We start from the raw sequence: 23,670 nt of genomic DNA on the forward strand, positions 1-23,670 counted from the left end.
ATATATACACTTTCACATTCATCACATCGGCTATTAGGCCTTATCACATATATACACTTTCACATTCATCACATCGGCCATTAGGCCTTATCACATATATATACACTTTCACATTAATCACATTGGCCATTCGGCCTTATCACATATATATATCCACATATACATATCTCATACATATTTCACATTCGCCATTTGGCTTTACCACATATACATATAACACATATATTTCACATTAGCCATTCGACTTTACCACATATACATATCTCATATATATTTCACATTAGCCATTCGGCTTTACACACATATACATATCTCATATATATTTCACATTAGCCATTCGACTTTACCACATATACATATCTCATACATATTTCACATTCGCCATTCGGCTTCACCACATATACATATCACACATATATTTCACATTAGCCATTCGGCTTCACCACACATATATATATTTATCTTGGACATCAATTTCAGCCATAGCTTATAAGCAACTCAAATAGTTTCATCAATGTTTACGACAAATTCACATATTCACCACAAGCTGTTTTCCTGAGCAATAGTCACTAAATTATTTATAACCGGAGCTACAAAACTCCAAATCACTTGTGTTAATTTTTCCTGAATATAGACTTGTATATCTTCCATCCATAAAATTTCCAGAATTTTAGGTTTGGCCAATCAATACCATATTTTTCTTAAAGTTTCCCCTGTTTCACTATTTGACTAATCTGACCACTCTTTACTACGAATCAAATTTTTCTTTGTACAGAATTCATAATGTGTTCTATTTGATTTCATTTGAAACTAGACTCATTAAGGAGTCTAAGCATATAAATCTTATCTTATAACCATTTTTGTACAAATTATAATGATTTTCCAAAAACAGAATAGGGGATTTCGGAGTCATTCTGACACTGTCCCACACAACTTTAAATATCTCTTTATAGGAAATTTCTTTGCTTCCACGGTCTCTTTCATAAGAAACTAGACCAACTAAGCTTTGATTACATATTTTATTCAGCCTATAATTCCACACCAACAATTTATAGTGATTTTCTAAAGTCACATTACTGCTGCTGTCCAAGCAAATTATTACAATTTGCTCTTAAATTTCCAAGTCCAAACACTTATGAACTTACCATTTGAGTTTAAGACATATCATGGCCACATCATATCTTATTAAATCAACTCATTATGTCCTATTATGATTGAATTTACTCAACGTTTAATCATTTAAAACTTACCTCGGAAGTGGTCGACGATTAGATGTCCACGGCTATTCGTTTACTTTCTCTTTTCCCCTATCCGACTTTGATCCTCTTTGCTCTTAAGCTTAAGTAAAACAATAGATTGCTTAAGTACTTAACTAATATTATTCACTTAACAATCACATTTTGCAATCACATATCATTTAATCTTTGATTAACCAATTTAACACATACCAAAATCCAATCATACATCTAACCTTTATCTCAATACCAAACCGAGTTATAAGATCATACATTATACTAAGCATATCATTAAACATACCTATTCAATTTAGCTAATTTCATAGCCGATTAATCACCTTATCCCACATTACTCAATGCTGAATATTAACCCAACATCACAAGCATAATCACCATGAAACTTACCTTAATACACATTTTATCCCATTGCCGAATACATATATATATATCATCAAACAAATATTTATTCACATAACAACAATTCAAGCACATCAAAGCATAGTCGAATGTATCATTCTTCTTAAATTCAAAAATAAATACATGGGCTAACTTCAAAATCTATTTAACAACTCAACTTTATAAACACATATTCGGCTAGGAAGAAAGATTGATAATTTAACAACCTTAGCTTAACATATAATTTGTTGTGACACATCTTTAAGTTTTCTTTTATTCCATCAACTCAAAACACATTCATCACTCTCAATAACTAAACTCACATTCGGCAATGGCCTCCAATATAGTGACCGATTCTTCTCAACTAGCACCTAGTGTACACACATGATCATTTGTTTGATTCAAGCACCTATCCACCAAAAATTCATCCAAATTAACAAGAACAACAACCACATTCTTTGTTATCTACCATGACCAAAACCCATATTCATTCACCAAATATCAAAAATTTATCATCAATTTGACATATAAGGACATAACCAAATGTTTCTTGCAACACAAACTCAAAACTTAACACATGGGTCATGTTATGAGCACCAAAACAAACTCAACTTCACAAAATTTCCAAAAGAATCACATGATATCATACCTTAATTCCCCACACAAGATGGCCGAATGCCTTAGGTGTGCTTTCTTCCATTTCTTGGTTAGTTTCGGCTTGAGAGAGGTAGGAGAAGAAGATGAACATTTTTTTCTTTTCTTTTGTTTTCTTCCTTAAATTCACGGCAATGGAGGGGGGGAACATGGATGAGACAATTTTTTTTTTCATCACTCCTCCCTTTGCATTATTATTTTATTACCCATACTCCTTATTTTATTTTTCCTAACATAAATCACTAACATAACATGTTTATGACATGTTTTGCCCATAACATTTTGTCCTCCTTCCTTGTCATGGCCGGCCACTACTAAATTAAGGGGGAATTTGACATGCAAGTCCACCCTTTTATTACATGCACTAATAGATCCTATAGATTAACCTATCACATTTCAAAAGTGTCACACATAAGTCCTATTAGCTGAATTCACATGCAGTCGACTAAATCGAAGCTTAAAACTTTCACACATTCATATTCACATATTTTAGACAATAAATATCATATTCAAATAATTTGGTGACTCGGTTTAGCGATCCCGAAACCGCTTTCCGACTGGGGTCAATTTAGGGGTGTCACATCTAACTTTCCATTTGCCTGCTCTATTAATAAGGGAATAATCTTGGTTTTCCCTTTTAATATGTGGTATCCAAGAGGATTAAAGGATGATAATCTCTTAGCGTGTTAAGGTTACCAACTTAATAATTCAAAAGGTCTAGCAATCGTTTTTAATGCTCTCTGAAAAGTTCGAGAGAAAGTGGTTGTTTATTTTTTATGGGGTGGACACTGTAGAGGCCAGGACGCTTTCATCGACATCGGATCATCAGCATTGTAACACCCCTAGCCCGTATCTGTCGCCAGATTTGGGCTATAGAGTATTACCGGAGCATAACATCGTATACTGAACATTTTATTAAAATAAACAAATCACATCATACATCATAGCAACATCAACCAAAATCATACATACGATCCCTTTTTCAAGCCCTCGAGGCCCTAAAAAGACATTCGAAACGAATCGAGACTAAATTGGAAATATATGAAAATTTTCGAAAAAAGGCAATTTTTTTCAAATTGCAGGGGTCGCATGGCCATGTGGCGAGGCCAAGTGAGCATTCAAAATAGTAACCACGGTTGTGCCCAACTCGTGTCCATACCCGTGAAACTCTCTGACTTGGGCCACTAGCCAAGCCATACACCCGTGTGCCAGGCCGTGTGCTACGCCATGTAACAGCTTGACTTGCAACCCTTTTGAAGTTATAGGGGACACACAACCGTGTCTCAGGCTATGTGTCACATACAACTGAGATACACGCCTGTGTCTTTGAACGTGTGGATGAAAAATAGACTATTTTCAAGCCATTTTTCTCACCCAATCAATCATGAACCTACAATCACTTTTACACATATGAACTAGCATTCAAATTTCCTTAAAACCAAGCATAAATAAGAAATTCCAATATGGTATATATACATCCAACCAATATGCCCAAAGAGCACTACAGTTACAACATCAATACATGTACAACCATATGCTTAAATTCGCCATAATGTTCACTAACTTCAAAACTAAGTTTGCATCAACTTAAGCCATTTAAATTACCTAACAACCAAGCCATTTAAAAAGGTACCAATTGTATTATTCCACTACCAACACCAATAAACTTTTATTCCATTGATAGGAAAGATACCAAATCACCACATTTCAAACATATCACAAAACATTCACAACACACATTTTAAAACTAGTTTTTCATCTCTATTTATTCAAACACCTAAGATATAAATACTGTTGGAACACTGGTGCCTCCAAGGCGCAGCAAAAACTTAAAAAAAAATTTCGATGATCCAAACCAAGGATCCATGTGTAAGGAATGAATTTGGGTGATAAAAAGGTTTCAAAATTACCGAAACTTTAATCTGAGTAGACAGCGACGCCTAGGCAACAGGAATGCTGAACCACTATCGAACCAAGTCGCAACCTTTTCCGATGTCGGCCTGTACGTAGTCCACCCGATTGACAATGAACGGTAGAAATCCCAGAAAACTATTTTTAGAGAGTATTTTGCTAAACGGCTGCTAGACCACATTGCATATTTTCGGGATAGTTTTTATATATCCTTTTTAGGGTTTTTACCCTTGCTATATATAACTCCCTCTTAATTGGTATATATTTATAATGAATTTTAATTTATTAAAATTAATCCAAACATAATAATTATCATTCAAATAAATATAATAATGTTTAACCGAAAAATTATAATTACATTAACTATAATAAAGATTTCGGTAAACTATATTTATTTAAACTTATATATGAACTAAATTCATATATCAATAAAATTATGTTCTGATTATGTGTACAACATCCTCGTACATATAGTATGTTCAACAATTTGATTGCCCAATTAAATTAATTCTATAATTAATTTAATTCATGTGACAACCAAGGAATATACCAACTATGTTTTACCTCGCTCATTTCAACCATAGGGTGTGACCCTATAGGTTCTTGTAACATTAGCAGTAATATTAGAACGATTCTAATGTTACAAACAATGATTGGCATCTAGCAATGCATCAATGCTACCTGAGTTACAAGAAATCATGATTCGACATAACCTTTTGTGATTAACCTTTCATGCATTAATCCTTAAGTCCTATATCTTTGGAATGGACACAAGTCATGGAATAGTCACACTTGCATAGTCCATCCCATGTTTCTTGATACCTTGAGTAGACTATGATACACAAATAAGTATGACATCCCATATCAACTTATTTGAGTGTGGCCATGCATTTCTAGCCTCACTCAATCAAGTGGCTTGAGATATTACTCCCATTATGTAGGAGGGACTTATCCTATATTGATCAACTATATCCCTCAACATAGACTGTGGTATATCCAGCATCAGTCTTTATAGAACAACCAGTTACGATGTTTGTTTGACTGTATCAAAATATACAACTCACGATGTTGGGATAAAGATGATCTTAAGTATGAGGATCATATACATATTAATCACTATGAGTAATGTTGTGACAATTACATAATAATCCACGAAACATACTCATAGTGGGTCAGTCCAATATATTGTTCTCTAACACACATATCCATGCATTGATTCTGACACTCCATATCAATTACAACTCTTTATCATCAATCAACTACATGTTAGTCTTAATGCATTATTATTGTCCTAGCCAACAATAATACTTGACTAAGGATCTTTTAAGAATAATCATATTATTCTTAGGACATTATTATAAAACAGTTTATTTATGCACACAGAAAAGAAACTGAAATAATAATGGCAACTCCTTATATTAATAAACATGATAAACCAAGTATGTTATTACAACCATCTCGTGATTGATCTTTGGGCATACTCTTACAAATACTAGCATAACACTTAAGTCATCAGCATTAAACCATTCACAAGTGATTTCATCCATATAATTTTATCAAGTCAAAAGACACATGTATACAACCTAGAAGACAAAGTGTTCAAACATATAACTTAGTAGTTTTTTATTGTACCAAAATTAACTAGACACATATATGCTTATAAACTTATATTGCCACATATACATCCACAATACCAAAAGAGTTCAAAAACTACTAATGATGATGGATAGTGTAAGCTGAAGTTTTGATCCGTCCTAAGTCAACAAAAGTAATCTACAAAACGATTCACAAACATGTATAAGCTTATAAAGCTTAGTAAGTACACAAAAATTTATTTAACTCAACATTAAATGATTGAAGATCTTATATTACTTGATTGATATTACTGAATCGTAAACACGGCACGAAAGCGTTATCAGGATTACCAAAGTACAATAAGGGCATGTAAGTGTGTTCAGGGGTACCGAAGTACAACAGGGGCACATAAGTGCATTCAGGGGTACCGAAGTACAATAGGGGCACGTAAGTGCATTCAGGGGTACCAAAATACAACACGGGCATGTAAGTGCATTCAGGGGTACCGAAGCACAACTGGGGCACGTAAGTTTATTCAGGGGTATCGAAGTATAATAAGGGCACGTATGTGCATTCAGGGGTATCGAAGTGCAACAGGTTTCTACTAAATTATAGAGTACAAATTCATAAAGAAATTTAATTAAGCAATTTAGTACTATGAACTTACATCGGCACCAACGCGAAGGAGTACGATCGGCTAATCTACGACTTTTGTCTTCCCTAGATTTAAATCTGGTTGAGATATATCTTGATCTAAATAAATAAATTCAACCAATTTAATAATTGTTCTATTCAATTCAATCCAAATTCACATGTTTGCAAAAATTAAACTTTTTCCCTTATACATTTGATTTCTCAATTAAGTCTCTAGTTCACAAAAATGGAAATTCACGCAATTCAACCCAAATCTATCATAGCCAACTATCAATTAGGTCCCTAGCAAGCTCTATATTTCCTTTATTTTACAATTTCACCATGTAAAATTTTCTATTTTCAATTCAATCCTTATTTGATAGTTTCATCAAAAACCATTTAACAAAAATTGTTTAACTAACAACAGCTATCCATTTTCTTCCATAAAACATCAAAAATCTTGCACATTCATTAATGGTAAAACCTTAATACTTTGACAGTTTCACAAATTAGTCCTCGGGCTAGCTAGATTAAGCTACAACGATCCCGAAAAAAAATTTAAAACGGGACAAAATCTACTCACATGCAAGCAAAAGAGTGATGGCAGAAAGTTTCAAGCTTCCATGGCTTCTCCTCCTTCAATATTCGGTTGAAAAGATGAACATGCATGCTTTACCTTTTGTTTTCTATATTTTAATATATTTTAATTATCAAATTACAACATTAGCCTTATTAACTAAACTTTATAATATCATTTTTAATGACCATAAAATTCCACTAACAATTTATATGGTCTAATTGCAACACAAGGACTCATACTTTAAATTTCTATAGCAATTTAATACCTTTAGCTACTAGAACTCCACTTTTGCATTTTATGCAACTTAATCATTTTCATCAAATTAAACATGCAAACGATAAAATTTCTTAAAGAATTTTTTCTACAATAATGCTAGCATGCTTTATACATTAAAATAATAATAAAATAAATATTTTTACATCTGATTTGTGGTCCTAAAACCACTGTTATGATTTCACTAAAAATGGGTTATTACAACTGTTACATTTTTTTGTATCAAGGCTATGGTTTAATCGATTCTAGGACTAACGTAGCAAAATAAGAATTAGTATATACATGCCACATATACCCTATGATAATGTCATGCATTTGATCTATTCTAACAATTTGTTTCTTATAGATTCAAGATATCAGCAGAATCAAATTGAGCTATAGTTAATTAAGCTGAAAGTAATGTTCAAGCTTCGAATCCTGAGGCAAGTAACAGTGCTCCTATTCCTCAATCTATTGGTGATGAAACGAAAAATATGTTTATGGGAATGATGAACCAATGGTTGAATGAGTTTAAGGAAGCAAATATGGCCACTCCTCATCCTCCACCCCCTATTGTGCCTCCTCTAGCACCCTAAATACTACCACCCCTGTACCGGTGTTGGTTAATCTGGTATCTGTAGATAACGTTTGTAAATGTGCAGCGAAAGAGTTCAAAGGTATGGTCTATGATGATTCGTCAAAATCTGAGTACTCGCTATTAAATACAAATAGAGTTTTTGCAGAATTATTGTGCACCCCTAAAGATTGCTTAAGATGTGCGATGTCTTTGCTGAAAGACTGTAACACCCCAAACCCAGCCTAGACATTATGGTCGAATCTGGAGATGTCACATTGAAGCGTTTTTCATAAAACAAGCAATCATTAAAGTAAAACTCTATTCGCTATTAGTCCTCTTTTTATCATGTTATCGTTTCTAAGATGTGTCGTTCATTTCCAAAACGTGAATCTTTATCAAAAAGTTATTCACATTAAAACATTAATTTTCAAAACATCTCTTTTCGCGGAAGCTTTTAAAATAGTTTGTGTATTCGTGTGCAATTTGTTAAAATAATTTGATTTTTGAAAACTCGATTGCCCTTACTGCTAACAAATATAAATCCAAACAATAAAAATCCCAAATTATCCATAAAAATTTAAGAGGCCATTATTACAGTGAATACCCCAAAATAAGACCAAATTTATAATTAATTACTAAAGTAGAACGAAATGAGTTATGTGGCCACCGTCGAGTCCTCTGTAGCACCGATTCGCCGATGTATTTGGATTACCTGTACAGATAAAATAGAGGGGTGAGTTTATGAAAACTCAGTGTGTAATCCCAAATAAAACAACCAGACAAAAAGCAAATACAATCTGGGCCTAAGCCTATTTTAGTAATGGTTTAGTTCCAATTAGGGCCTTTGTAACACCCCGAACTCATGGCCGTTACCGGAAATCGAACACGAGGTGTTACCGGCTTACTTCATTTATTTCCCCCCATATTTTTTTTTGTTCCAGGGAAGCTGGCTACTGTATCATGGTCACTTTAAAAATCATATTTTGAGTTCTGAGACTCAAAAACCAGTTCCGTAAATTTTCCCGTAACTAGACTCATATATCTATATGGTGGAATTTTTGTAGAATTTTTGGTTGGGCCAATTAGTACCGTTTATTTGTTAAAGTTTCCCCTATTTCAAGGTTCGACTACACTGACCTCTGTACCTTACGATTTAAATGTCTCCCTGTAAAGGGCTTCAATGCCTATGCCGTTTGTCTCTAATGAAACTAGACTCGATAACGAATCTGTACATATAAGGCACGACCTCTAATTATCTCGATAAAATTTACGGTGAATTTTCTAAGTCATAACAGGGGATCCAGAAATCGCTCTGGCACTGTTTCACAAGAATTTAATTATCTCCTAACATAAAGTTTATATGGTCGTTTCGTTTCTTCCATATGTAAATAGACTCATCAAGCTTCGATTACCTAATTTATTCATTATTTAATTCCATTTCTACTATTTTTAGTGATTTTTAAATCTCACAACATTGCTGCTGTCAGCATCTGTTACTAAAGCAGACTATGCCTATTTCGTGATTTTTCCTTAATCTAACTAATAATTCATCATACATGTCACAATTTATGACCATGACTAGCCATGCCAAAGACTAATCATCACCGAGCATCTCCCCACTACACTATTACCAAATCATGAATTTAACACCGAAAATAAATTAGCCATGACATATGGCGTAATAATCGAGTAGACCTCAACCAATACTCAACCACAACCGAATTACCAAGACTTGTGACCAAGCATCATAGAACCAAATCCAAACGAACATTTATGCCATTTTCGCATGGCTAAAATTTTACATACCAAATTTCAAACAAAACATAATAGCCTATACATGCCGAAATGTTCTCCTACACCAACTAAGAAGAAAGTACCAAAAGTTGCTAGCCGGTGTGATGACTTCGATGACGATCTGAGCACGCAAAAAAGACGAGTCCAAGAAACCTAAAATAGGTGACAAGCAAACACCGAATGAGTATATAACTCAGTAAGTCATAAGCAATGCACTACCATCCATTAATAACATTATCACAAGAGGAAACAAAATGGAACGAGGCTAATTGCTCCATCCAAACCGAACTATACCATAGTTCCTTAGACCTTTCGGTTCAATCTCATACCAAGTCATACATTCACATTCCATATACTAATCAATAGGATAATTGAGGCATTTTCATACATCATTTTATTTTCGTTACAATCATACAACTAAATGACCTTTCACCTATTCCACGATGAACCTTATGCACGTGACTTCAATTATAATTGTCACATAGGTTCAAAACTTACCAAGCTCAACTCCAAATATAAACATAGCGCCTATTAGCCATGAACTCAAGGTACTTACCCCTTTCCGCTGTCCGAAATCGACTCGGTAAGGTCGCACCCTTAATATAAATAATTGATAGAAAATATATATATAGTGGGTTCGCACACATAGTGCTTAATAATCAACCACGCACACTTAGTGCCATGTACTTTAAACTCGCACACTTAGTGCCATGCATTTCAAGCCCGCACACTTAGTGCCAATCTCACAACCGTGAACACTTATTGCCCGCACACTTAGTGCCGAAAACCAACCACTCTATACGCTTCACTGCCTTTTTACATTCGACAATTTCATCTCTACATACATATACATTTGTATACATTTCATCTCATTAAACACAATTGCATAGGTATTACGATCATTTAAATCAATACCAACTATATGCTTAATGACTTACCTTGTGTTGGGTAAAATCACAAAATTTCATCTCATGAACACTTGACCCATTTTTACCCCATATGGCCGAATGTGCAAGATTAAATTCAACACCACCTATGTACTTAATTAGGTGGCCGAATATACTAAGTTAGACTTGACATTATACGTCACAAGGACTCTAATTTAATTTGTCCACTGCTGGGCCAAGAACTCACAAGTGCCTTATCTACAACCTATTCGGCCTTACTACTTAATCTTAGCCTTTCATACACTTATCTCTATTGTTTTAGAAGGCCGAATCCTTATGTGTTCCAACATCTAGCTTACTCAATTCAACACATCAAAACGACATTTAGGCCGATTTTGCTAGCACACAAGCCTTTGATCGAATGTCCTTGACCTCTAGTCACCTAAATTTTTATTCTTTAAAACTCATCCAAGACCACATTCGGCACCTCCAACCAATAATTTAGATATTCTCAAGTTCATTCACACGTACAATTATATATCACATTAAGCATTAATCATTTTGCAACATGAATTCTATAGCATGGCCGAATACTCATGCACATACACACATAACAACAAGAACTCAATGACACAAAAATCTCCTTTCCAAAGTACATACATACCCATACATATGGCAACTTCCATTCTTTTCTCCCAACAATGAATCCATGAATTTTGCCATGGGTTAACTAGACTATACCCATATCAACTAAATCTCAATATCAATTAGAATAAAAATCACAATGCATACCTTTCCATTGAAATAGCCATGGCCGAATGCCTTGGTTTCTTTCTTTCAATCTTTCCTTTCTCAATTTCGGCAAATGAAGAAGATGAAAGATGAGCCTTCCTTCACCTTTGTTTTCTTTACTCATGGCAATTGTAATAAGGAAAAGGATGAACACTCCTTCTTCCTCCCTTATTTTATTCATCTTTTTCCTTTTTAATTCCTTTCTTTAATTTATTTTATCTCCAATAACCCAATTTCTTATTATAATATCTAATTTAAACAAATATATTGCCCATCATCAATCTATCTTGGCCAGCCACTATAAGGGAATTGGGCAATTTGACATGCAAGTCCACCCTTGTGTTGACATGCACTAATAAGCCCTTTAAAATTAGCCTATCATATTTCACCATGTCTCATGTTGATCCCTATTTAATAATTCCTCATGCAATTGGCAAAATTAGGGAATGAAACTTCCACATATGCATGTACACACATGATAAGCATAGAATATAACAATTAATTATTTTTATGACTCGGTTTTGTGGTCCCGAAACCACTTTCCGACTAGGGTCACATTAGGGCTGTCACAACTCTCCCCCACATAAGAAATTTTCGTCCCCGAAAATCTTACCGGTGAACAATTTTGGATATCAATCCTTCATAGATTCCTCAAGTTCCCAAGTGGCTTCTTCAATCCCGTGTTTATGCCACAACACCTTCACTAATGGGATTTTCGTATTTCGCAACTCTTTTACTTCACGCATCAAAATGCGAATCCGTTCTTCTTCATAACTCAAGTTAGGCTGAATCTCAATCTCAGATGGAGTGATTACGTGCGACGGTTCGGACCTATATCATTGAAGCATCGAGACATGGAAAACATTGTGAATCTTTTCAAGCTCAGGGGGTAAAATTAACCGGTATGCGACTGGCCCAACTCGTTCGGATACTTCATACGGACCGATGAACCTCGGACTCAATTTGCCCTTACGGCCAAATCTAAGCAGCTTCTTCCAGGGTGAAACTTTGAGAAATACCTTGTCCCCAACCTGATATTCAATGTCTTTTCTCCTTAAATCCGCATACGACTTTTGACGATCCGAAGCGGCTTTCAAACTTTTACGAATTACTTGAACTTTCTGCTCAGCATCCTTAATCAAATCAACCCCAAAGATTTTACTTTCACTAAGTTCAGTCCAAAATAATGGGGTACGGCACTTGCGACTGTATAAAGCCTTGTAAGGTGCCATCTTAATGCTTGATTGAAAGCTATTGTTATAAGCAAATTCAATCAAAGGCAAATATCTTTCCCATGAACCACAAAACTCTAAGACGCAACATCTCAACATATCCTCGACTATTTGAATTATTCGTTCAGATTGGCCATCAGTCTGGGGATGAAATGCGGTGCTAAAATGCATCTTAGTACCCAACGCTTCTTGTAACTTCTTCCAAAATCGCGATGTAAATCTTGGGTCTCTATCTGACACGATAGAAATAGGTACCCCATGCAATCGAACAATTTGGGAGATGTATAATTCTGCCAATTTATCGAGCGAAAAATCTGTACGGACAGGGATAAAATGAGCAGACTTGGTCAATCTATCAACAATAACCCAGACCGAGTCTTTCTTACTTTGAGTCAAAGGTAACCCAGATACAAAGTCCATTGTCACTCGATCCCATTTCCATTCGGGTGTCATGATTGGTTGAAGTAATCCCGATGGCACTTGATGTTCCGCTTTTACTTGTTGACATATCAAACACCTTGAAACAAATTCAGAAATGTCTCGTTTCATACCCGGCCACCAAAATTGACATTTCAGATCGTTGTACATTTTAGTACTACCCGGGTGGATAGACATTCGGCCACTATGAGCCTCATTCAAAATCATCGAAATAAGTTCCGAATTTCTTGGAACACATAATCGACCCTTGAACGTCAAGCAATCATTGTTGTCAATCCGAAACTCTGATTCCTCATTCGAGGCACATTCAGCTCGTTTAGCGACCAATTCAGCGTCGACTTTCTGGGATTCAAGTATTTGATGAATTAATAATGGTTTGGCCTTTAATTCAACTACTAGCACCTCATCGGGCGAATCGGATAGGTGAGCATCCATCGCTCTCAAAGCAAACAGTGCTTTACGACTCAAAGCATCGGCCACCACGTTAGCCTTCCCCGGGTGATAATCAATGACAAGTTCATAGTCTTTCAACAACTCAAGCCAACGTCTTTGTCGCAGATTTAGATCGCTTTGAGTCATCAATTATTTAAGATTCTTGTGGTCCGAATAAATATGATACCTCTCTCCAAACAAGTAATGTCGCCATATTTTCAAGGCGAACACTATGGCTGCTAATTCAAGGTCATGGGTCGGATAGTTTCTCTCATGCGGCTTTAATTGTCTCGACGCATAAGCCACAACTCGACCTTCTTGCATCAACACACGACCTAGCCCAAGCAAGGATGCATCACTGTAAATAACAAACTCCTTGCCGGACTCCGGCTGTACTAGCACTGGGGCCTCGGTTAAACAGGTTTTTAGTCGATCGAAACTTTCCTGACAGTGTTCTGACCATTCGAACTCAACATCTTTTTGAAATAGTTTTGTCAACGGTGCAGTTATCATCGAAAAGCCCTTTACAAAACGTCGGTAGTATCCGGCAAGTCCCCAAAAGCTCCTAACTTCAGTAACATTCCTTAGAGGTTTCCAATCGAGTATGGCCGAAATTTTGTTCGGGTCCACTCTGACACCCGATGCGGACACCACGTGTCCCAAAAAGCTAACCTCTCTCAACCAAAATTCACATTTACTGAATTTTGCGTATAACTGCTTGTCTCATAAAATCTGTAATACTAGTCTCAAATGCTCGGCATGTTCAGCTTCACCTTGTGAATAAACTAAAATATCATCAATAAACACAACCACAAATCGATCCAAGTATGGCCTGAATACTCGATTCATTAAGTCCATAAATACCGCAGGGGCATTAGTGAGCCCAAATGGCATCACTAAGAATTCGTCGTGACCGTACCTCGTTCTAAAAGTGGTTTTGGGTATGTCCGAGTCTCGAACCCTCAACTGATAATAACCAGATCTCAAATCTATCTTGGAAAATACTGAGGCTCTCTTTAATTGATCAAACAAATCATCAATACATGGCAACGGGTATTTATTCTTTATGGTCACTTTATTCAACTGACGATAGTCGATGCACAATCTCATGGTTCCATCCTTCTTTTTCACAAACAATACGGGTGCGCCCCATGGAGAAAAACTCGGTCGAGCAAAACCTCTATCCATCAATTCTTGCAATTGACCTTTCAATTCCTTTAATTCCGTTAATGCCATACGATACGGGGCTATTGAGATTGGCGTGGTACTAGGTACAATCTCGATGCCGAATTCCACCTCTCGAACCGGTGGCAACCCCGGTAACTCCTCAGGAAAAACATCTGAATACTCGCAAACCACTGGTACTGATTCAAGTTTCCTTTCCGTCTCTTTGCTATCAAATACATACGCAAGGTATGTTTTACACCCCTTTTTCACATATCTCTGAGCGGTCATTGAAGATATTATCGCTGGCACCCCCTTCAAATCGGTAGACTCAACTCGGACTACCTTATCATTTGCACTCCTCAAATCGATGGTTTTTCTTTTGCAGTTCACCACTGCATCATGTACGGTCAACCAATCCATACCAAGAATAACATCAAATTCGTCAAACGGCAAAAGCATCAAATCGGCCGGAAAACAGGATTCTCGAATTATTAGAGGGCATCTCTTACACACTTTATCAACAAGTACGTATTGACCCAAAGGGTTTGACACTCGAATTATGAACTCAGTAGACTCAACAGGTAGAGTCTTACCGGATGCTAAGGTTTCACATACATATGAATGAGTAGAGCCAGGGTCGATCAATGCAATCACATTAGTATCAAAGAAAGTGAAAGTACCAGTGATGACGTCAGGGGAGGATGCCTCCTCTCGTGCGCGAATGGCATATGCTCTAGCAGGAGTACGGGTCTCGATTCGAACAGCCGTATCAGAGGCCCCTCTCTGACTACCACCCCTACCTCCAAAAATTCTCGGTGGTCTACCTCTAGCTGTCATTCCACTAGGTCTTGCACCTTGCATCTTATTCTTCTCATCAAGCTCCATGCAATCTCTAATGAAGTGGTCCTTCGAACCGCATCCGTAACAGGCCCTGTTAGTAGACTTACCCCAACATTCACCTATGTGTCGTCTTCCACATTGGGGGCATTCAGGTTTCTCTTGACGATTATTGCCCACACTAGCTACCGAAGTAGCTCGGGAGTCCGTCGATGGTCGTGCTCTAATGGAAATTCCCGCAGTCGTCCTTGATTTATTAGTGTCCTCCCTGAACTTCTTTACAGTCGAGGACGGAGCTTTACCCGTCGATCTTTTACGATAGTCTCTAGCTTCAAATTCAGCCTTCTTCTTCTCCTTTCCAAGTTCTTCCGCCTTGCAGGCTCGTTCAACTAGTGTTACGGATTCTTTTATCTCCAAAATACCCACTAGTAGCTTTAAATCTTCATTCAATCCTTCTTCAAATCTCTTGCACATAGCAACCTCATCAGCCACACACTCCCGGGCATACCAACTGAGTCTTACGAACTCATGTTCGTATTCAGATACTGTTATACGGACTTGCTTGAGTTCCAAGAATTCCTTACGCTTTTGATCGATGAACCGTTGACTAATATATTTCTTTCGAAATTCCGTTTGAAAGAAATCCCAAGTAACTCGTTCGTTTGGGACTATGGAAATCAAAGTCCTCCACCAATAGTAAGCTGAGTCTCGCAACAAGGATATAGCACACTTTAGACATTCATCGGGTGTGCATGACAGTTCATCAAACACCCGAATGGTGTTATCAAGCCAGAACTCGGCCCTTTCGGCATCATCAGTAACTATGGCCTTGAACTCCTCAGCCCCGTGCTTCCTAATCAAGTCTACAGGTGGTTTACTCAGCCTCACAGGATCAGTAACTGATGGCATTACGGGCTCTTGGGGTGGATTATTCAAATTCGGGAATGGTTGGACAGCCGGATTGGTTCGGGCATATTGCGCGACCCACTCATTCATCATGGTGAAGAAGGCCTGTTTTTGCCCCCTCATCTTGATTATTTGCAGATGACTGAGGTTCAACAGGCGGTGTCCCTTGCGCAGGAGCAGCCGCTACACTTTCAACATCATCCGCTAAGGGTCTCTCTACCCCGGGTTCCATTTACTAATCAAAACAAAAATTTTAACCGTCAAAAGTCATCACATTATTAAGCACTAACATTAAGGCATGTATAGCTAGACTCATACGCGCTATGGTAGTCCTAGAACCGACTAAACCATAGCTCTGATACCAATCAAAATATAACACCCCGAACTCATGGCCGTTACCAGAAATCGAACACGAGGCGTTACCGGCTTACTTCATTTATTTCCCCTACATTTTTTTTGTTCCAGGCAAGCTGGCTACTGTATTGTGGTCGCTTTAAAAATCATATTTTGAGTTTTGAAACTCGAAATCCAATTCTGTAAATTTTTCCCTAAACTAGACTCATATATCTATATGGTGGAATTTTTGTAGAATTTTTCGTTGGGCCAATTAGAACAGTTTATTTGTTAAATTTTCCCCTGTTTCAAGGTTCGACTACACTGACCTCTGTACCTTACGATTTAAATGTCTCCCTGTAAAGGGCTTCAATGCCTATGCCGTTTGTCTCTAATGAAACTAGACTCAATAACGAATCTGTACATATAAGGAACAACCTCTAATTATCTCGATAAAATTTACAGTGAATTTTCTAAGTCATAACAGGGGATCCAGAAATCGCTCTAGCACTGTTTCACAAGAATTTAATTATCTCCTAACATGAAGTTTATATGGTCGTTTCGTTTCTTCCATATGAAAATAGACTCATCAAGCTTCGATTACCTAATTTATTAATTATTTAATTCCATTTCTACTATTTTTAGTGATTTTTCAATCTCACAACATTGCTGCTGTCAGCATCTGTTACTAAAGCAGACTATGCCTATTTCGTGATTTTTCCTTGATCTAACTAATAATTCATCATACATGTCACAATTTATGACCATGACTAGCCATGCCAAAGACTAATCATCACCGAGCATCTCCCCACTACACTATTACCAAATCATGAATTTAACACCGAAAATAAATTAGCCATGACATATTGCGTAATAATCGAGTAGACCTCAACCAATACTCAACCACAACCGAATTACCAAGACTTGTGACCAAGCATCATAGAACCAAATCCAAACGAACATTTATGCCATTTTCGCATGGCTAAAATTTTACATACCAAATTTCAAACAAAACTTAATAGCCTATACATGCCGAAATGTTCTCCTACACCAACTAAGAAGAAAGTACCAAAAGTTGCTAGCCGGTGTGATGACTTCGATGACGGTCTGAGCACGTAAAAAAGACGAGTCCAAGAAACCTAAAATAGGTGACAAGCAAACACCGAATGAGTATATAACTCAGTAAGTCATAAGCAATGCACTACCATCCATTAATAACATTATCACAAGAGGAAACAAAATGGAACGAGGCTAATTACTCCATCCAAACCGAACTATACCATAGTTCCTTAGACCTTTCGGTTCAATCTCATACCAAGTCATACATTCACATTCCATATACTAATCAATAGGATAATTGAGGCATTTTCATACATCATTTTATTTTCGTTACAATCATACAACTAAATGACCTTTCACCTATTCCACGATGAACCTTATGCACGTGACTTCAATTATAATTGTCACATAGGTTCAAAACTTACCAAGCTCAACTCCAAATATAAACATAGCGCCTATTAGCCATGAACTCAAGGTACTTACCCCTTTCCGCTGTCCGAAATCGACTCGGTAAGGTCGCACCCTTAATATAAATAATTGATAGAAAATATATATATAGTGGGTTCGCACACATAGTGCCATGTACTTTAAACTCGCACACTTAGTGCCATGCATTTCAAGCCCGCACACTTAGTGCCAATCTCACAACCGTGAACACTTATTGCCCGCACACTTAGTGCCGAAAACCAACCACTCTATACGCTTCACTGCCTTTTTACATTCGACAATTTCATCTCTACATACATATACATTTGTATACATTTCATCTCATTAAACACAATTGCATAGGTATTACGATCATTTAAATCAATACCAACTATATGCTTAATGACTTACCTTGTGTTGGGTAAAATAATTCCAAGTCGGCTACTCGATGACCTTCGATTTCCCCTTGTTGGACGCCTCTCCTTTAGGATCTTGAGCTTAAACAAATAAATTAACTCATTCAACCGCTTTGCTACATATATTGGTATTCACATTTTAATGATTTTATGACATACGGAACGGCATGGTAAAATTTTTATCTTGCTACCTCATGTTCTTAGCTATTCGGCTAATAACCTTATGCAATTACCATACTTTCAATAATCTAATCACACATGCATATGCATACTCGGACATTCGGCAATCACCTTGCTAATTTTAAACTCAACATCACATAAGCTCCCAAGTGATGGCCGAATATGTATATCTATACTATCACCTATAATTCATCAAATCACAAAATTTCATCTCATGAACACTTGACCCATTTTTACTCCATATGGCCGAATGTGCAAGATTAAATTCAACACCACCTATGTATTTAATTAGGTGGCCGAATATACCAAGTTAGACTTGACATTATACGTCACAAGAACTCTAATTTAATTTGTCAATTGCTTGGCCAAGAACTCACAAATGCCTTATCTACAACCTATTCAGCCTTACTACTTAATCTTAGCCTTTCATACACTTATCTCTATTGTTTTAGAAGGCTGAATCCTTATGTGGTCCAACATCTAGCTTACTCAATTCAACACATCAAAACGACATTTAGGCCGATTTTGCTAGCACACAAGCCTTTGACCGAATGTCCTTGACCTCTAGTCACCTAAATTTTTATTCTTTAAAACTCATCCAAGACCACATTCGGCACCTCCAACCAATAATTTAGATATTCTCAAGTTCATTCACACGTACAATTATATATCACATTAAGCATTAATCATTTTGCAACATGAATTCTATAGCATGGCCGAATACTCATGCACATACACACATAACAACAAGAACTCAATGACACAAAAATCTCCTTTCCAAAGTACATACATACCCATACATACGGCAACTTCCATTCTTTTCTCCCAACAATGAATCCATGAATTTTTCCATGGGTTAACTAGACTATACCCATATCAACTAAATCTCAATATCAATTAGAATAAAAATCACAATGCATACCTTTCCATTGAAATAGCCATGGCCGAATGCCTTGGTTTCTTTTTTTCAATCTTTCCTTTCTCAATTTCGGCAAATGAAGAAGATGAAAGATAAGCCTTCCTTCACCTTTGTTTTCTTTACTCACGGCAATTGTAACAAGGAAAAGGATGAACACTCCTTCTTCCTCCCTTATTTTATTCATCTTTTTCCTTTTTAATTCCTTTCTTTAATTTATTTTATCTCCAATAACCCAATTTCTTATTATAATATCTAATTCAAACAAATATATTGCCCATCATCAATCTATCTTGGCCGGCCACTATAAGGGAATTGGGCAATTTGACATGCAAGTCCACCCTTGTGTTGACATGCACTAATAAGCCCTTTAAAATTAGCCTATCATATTTCACCATGTCTCATGTTGATCCCTATTTAATAATTCCTCATGCAATTGGTAAAATTAGGGAATGAAACTTCCACATATGCATGTACGCACATGATAAGCATAGAATATAACAATTAATTATTTTTATGACTCGGTTTTGTGGTCCCGAAACCACTTTCCGACTAGGGTCACATTAGGGCTGTCACAGCCTTAGCCCAGTACAATATCAATAACAGGTTGGGCCTAAGCCCATCTCAGTAATAGTAACGGTTCAGATATGCAATTAGGAAATCCTACACAACCAGCCTCTACACTCCATCTCTGTCCAACCCTACACTCCATGTGGGGATATAATCAACCCACCCATCCTTACACTCCAAGTAGTACCGGTTGCAGCACTAAATAGTAATTTGCAGCTGAGTTGCCAGTAATATAATTGGCTTAAAGCCATCAGTGATATGCAGTAGACCTGCCAGTACAGTACACTTCCTCCTATTGTATTATACCCATCCCTATACAATGCATCATGCAAACATGTCATGTCATATCATAATATTATACATGTACTCAATACAATTAAAAATAGCATGCTAAAATATAGTCATACATGAATATAGATCCATACATCACGTAGGGGCATAACAGTCATTCAATCAATTAGGGGGTCTAGGTAAGTTTACCGACCCAACAGTAGGTCTACAGTCGTCTCGGGTGACCCGTGTAACCTTAGCAGTCAAACAGTGATAATGGGCCACGGCCCATATTACGGGCCCATGTGGGCCCACACGCCCGTGTGGTCCACACGGCAAAAAATGGCCTTGGTCGTGTAGATTACACAGCCTGGCCCAATAATTTCCACAGTCCGTATGGTTCACCCGTGTGGGGCCCACGTGCCTGCAGGGCCTATACAGTCAAATTTGGCCCAGCATATGAAATCTTACATGGTCAAACTTGTCGATCGTACGCACATGTTTAGTTACACGGACTACCAAACTAGCGAGTTAGCGTGCCCGTGTGGCGTCATCGTTCACTTAATCCAGCTTTTGCCAATTTCCATAGTTGAGATTGTGTTTACACACCTGGTTACGATTCCTGGTACACAACTCTTCCTAGTTACAACACACCTAAGAGATTAGCAATCCCATGATCAACGTTATTTTATGCTTAGAGCCAATAATACAAAACAACCCCAAATGAATTCATTAATGTTGCTTACCCCCACTGCTCCAACCGATGTAGCCTACAAATCCGTAGGTAGACCAAGTTCGATGCGATTTGATGCTGCCAATCAAAGTTCGACACAATAGAGAGTAAAAAACCTAAAACAATTTAACAATTGAAACCTTCCCTAAACAATTGAAACATACACTCTCGCCTCTTACCAAAAGACTTACTAACTAATGGAAATTCGGAGTTGTGCGCAAGAGAAAGAACAGAATCGATAAAAAAATAATGGGGGAAATGAAAAGAAGAAGAATGTTTGGCCAATGAAAGAAAACACAAAAAACAGCAGCGAAACAAAATAAAAATCGATGGAAAACTCACCGAGGAGGCGAAACTAAGAAAACAAAAATTGGGACAATAGCAAAGACTTAATATACGGCAATGGGAAAAGGAAAGGAAAAACAGTAATGGGGCTCAAATTTGATGATAATGGCAGCAGCAAAATAGACCAAGAAGGGAATGAAGCAATTAAGATACGACTAGGGGACAGAAACAAAACCCATAGCAAAATCAGTAGAAATAAAGGGCTTGAGGAAGAGAAAAATAGGAGAAAAGGAAAAAAATTGAAGAAGGTAGCAAGAGAATTCGGCATGATAGAAAATAGATGACCGAATATTGAGTTAAACAAAAGCCAAGCCGAATTTTTGAGGAAGAACTCAAGTTTAGCACCACTACTTCCCCCCTTTCCTTGAACTCCTCAAAACTCTCCTCCGATCCCTTAATCCACTCCTCAAAACTCTCCTCCAATCTCTCAACCATCTAATTTGAACTCCCCCAAACTCTTTAGAGTTTCGGCTAAGCTAGAACACTCCCACAATACTAGCAGCAAAATAAAACTCCCTTACACATACCAGGACCCAAACTGCAGACCTCCAGCTTATTTACACTCCACTTCACCACCAGACCAACAGGCTGATTCTGACATATTTTACCCACATTTTTTTATAAGCCTAGTGACTAGAGATGGGGGTTATTCCATTAAAAACAAAAATTTACCCAAGCTAAGGCTTGAACCCTAGGCTTCTCAGACACTCCTAGAACACTTAATCACTAAAGCAGGCAGATATTTTTGTCACATATTAAGGATCTTTGGGGTGTTACAAAGACGAAGCATATTTGTGGTGGGGTACCTTGAGCATGATGATATCAGATGATCGAATTAATTGGGATTTCTTCCATAATGAATTAAAGAAAAATTATGTTAGTCGATTGTTTATCATCGAAAAAAGAAAGAATTTCTTCAATTAAAGCAAGAAAACCAAGCTGTCGCTGAGTATGAACGAGAAATTTTGCAATTAAGCAAGTATGCTCGTAATGTTGTATCGACCGAGGATGAAATGCATATCAAATTTGAACATGGGTTGAACAATGGGATCCAGTTGGTTGTAGCAGCATTAAAGTTACGAGAATTTGTAGAACTGTCTGAGCGAGCACAAAAGATTGAAGAGATTTGTAAAAGTAAATGACAATCAGATTTAAGATTCAAAGACTATTACAAGAGAGGGTCATTTAGGCCTTCTCAATTGTCTCCCTCAAAGAATGTTAGAAATGACACAAGTCGGTCAACTGCTCCTTCAGAGTTTGTTAATCAAAAGAAATTGAGACAAAGCAATTTCCAGTCAGTCAATGCTCCAGCGGCGAGTGTTGGAAGCGTAAGAAATGTTGAAAAAACTGTTATGACGTGTGATGATTGTAATAAAAGACATTTTGGTAAGTTTCGATCGAAATTGGGAGCTTGTTTTCGTTGTGGAACTACTGACCACTTTTTCCGTAATTTTCCCAAGAAGCAAAGCAATTTTGAGAGTCAATCAAATAAGCTCGGAACAACCTCTCATAGTGGTAGAAGATCTAGAAATGCTAGAAATACTACTCCAATCAAGGAAAGAATAGCGAGATGAATGAACGGTCAGAAGCGAGAACACCAGCTAGAGCGTATGTAATTCAGGCTTAAGAAGAAGATACTGCTCCAAATGTTATTGTTGGTACTTTTTCTCTCTTTGATATTAATGTATATGCATTGATTGATCCTAAATCAACTCATTCATATATATGCACTACATTAGTAGACAAAAAGAAAATACCTGTTGAATTTACTAAATATACTGTTAAGGTCACAAATCCTCTGGGTCGATGTGTTCTAGTTAATCAGTTATGTAGGTCTTGCCCACTGAAAATTAGGGGTTACGACTTTCCCGCTAGTTTGATGTTGTTACCTTTTAATGAATTCGATGTGATTCTGGGAATGGACTGGTTAACACAACATGATGCAATTGTGAATTCTAGAAAAAAAATATATTGTGTTAGAATGTCAGAATGGTAGGTGGGTTTGAATTGAATCAGATAGATTGGATGGTTGTAAACTAAAAAATATATAGGATTTCTCCTATGTAATTTAACACATTTTTACTTAAATTCATTGTTAAAACTAAGAAATTGTTTAAAAAATTA

The sequence above is a fragment of the Gossypium hirsutum genome, chromosome A10 (assembly GCF_007990345.1).
Source record: "Gossypium hirsutum isolate 1008001.06 chromosome A10, Gossypium_hirsutum_v2.1, whole genome shotgun sequence".
NCBI classification, from domain to species: Eukaryota; Viridiplantae; Streptophyta; class Magnoliopsida; order Malvales; family Malvaceae; genus Gossypium; species Gossypium hirsutum.